The following is a 1,483-nucleotide window of genomic DNA, read 5'->3' as shown; positions in this document are numbered from 1 at the left end:
TCCAGCCCCATGCCCCAATGGCAGGACCAAGTACTGTCTAAACCATCCCTGATAGACATTTATCTAACCTGTTCTTAAATATCTCCAGCGATGGAAATTCCACAACCTCCCTTGACAATTTATTCCACTGTTTGACCACCCTGACAGTTAGGAACTTTTTCCTAATGTCCAACCTAAACCTCCCTTGCTGCAGTTTAAATGGTTCTTCTTACTCTTTTGGTTGCCAGCCCCTGGACAAGGCGATGACTCCAGCGGAGGTGCTGGGAGTTCCTCTCCTCCACCCCCCACCCCAGGTAAATGCCTCAGATGTCTTTCTTTGTACTGGAGACTCTATTTAAGCAAAGGTGAGTCCTGGCCTGGACAACCCCCGGCTGAGCGTGAGCGCCATGATGATGGCTCTTGTGTATTTATTGCCCTGGTGATGAGTCCAGCAGTGGCGGTGTCAGGAGTCCCTCTCCTGGAGAAGGTAAAAGCTCCTGAAGCCTGTCTTCACTCTGGGGTGTCTATTTAGGAAAAGGTGGGGCTTAGGCTGGGCTACCCCTGGTCTGAGTGTGATCGCCGTGATGATGGATGTCGAGGAAACACACAGTGACTCAATAGGATGGGATGGTCCAATGCAGCACTTGCTTTCACTGCAGGTTTTTCCCAGCAGTGTGGAGCCAGGCAACCTCTTTCAGGGCATTAAAATGGCATGAGCAGAATCCCAAACCCTCCTGATGTGCAAGTTTCCTCTGGAGTTTCCTGAGCCCCACTGCTAACCCAGCAGTCAGTGGATTCTCTCCTCCCTCTGCACTCACTGTGTGTGGTGTCGCGCTCACAGGAGGCACCAGACACATCCTCACACCTGGGCTCACAGTTCCGTCTCTTTGTGTAATGTGCTATTTACACTCTGTGCTCCAGGCCTGGCCCAGGGGGTGTCACACACAGCATGTGGGCAAACCCCTCTGTCAGGAATCTCTGCCCAGTACTAGTGTCCGTTTCGCAGGGAGCAATTGAGCCCTAGAAACTGACTTCAGTAGAGCCCAAAGCTTTGCTGTTTTCCCAGCTGCCCCTGAAGTACCTGCATCAACAAACCAACGCCCAACCTGGCAGGGGAGATACCACGATGACAAAGGTGGTTCTCCCAGGGTGAGACTCATCCATCACATTGCGGGTGTGCTGACCCCTGCGATTTCCCCAAATGCAGGAAACTCAACTGCGTAATTTGTGTTAGTGAAGAGCTGCCTTCGCACTTTCCCCTGGGAAAAAACAAACAAACAAACCCACAATGTGTCTGGAAAGGCTGTGTGCAGTGCTTGCCAGACAAGTAAAATAAATGATCAGTGTCTGTGCTATCTTAACAAAAAGCAGTCAAGTAGCACTTTAAAGACTAGCAAAATAATTTATTAGGTGAGCTTTCGTGGGACAGACCCACTTCTTCAGACCATAGCCGTACCAGAACAGGACTCCTGCCAGACTGACACCAAAGTTATCTGTGCCTCAA

The 1,483-nt window shown here is 50.6% G+C and overlaps 1 non-coding gene across 1 annotated transcript; it reads left to right on the top strand.

Moving 5' to 3' along the window:
- Positions 1-1,077: 1,077 nt before the first annotated feature.
- LOC142025398 (U1 spliceosomal RNA) lies at positions 1,078-1,238 on the top strand. The gene has a single exon (XR_012648669.1). It is a non-coding gene; the product is annotated as a U1 spliceosomal RNA (small nuclear RNA).
- The last annotated feature ends 245 nt before the right edge of the window (positions 1,239-1,483 follow it).

The sequence above is a fragment of the Carettochelys insculpta genome, chromosome 22 (genome assembly GCF_033958435.1).
Source record: "Carettochelys insculpta isolate YL-2023 chromosome 22, ASM3395843v1, whole genome shotgun sequence".
NCBI classification, from domain to species: domain Eukaryota; kingdom Metazoa; phylum Chordata; order Testudines; family Carettochelyidae; genus Carettochelys; species Carettochelys insculpta.
This window is presented reverse-complemented; position numbering and strand designations above follow the sequence as displayed.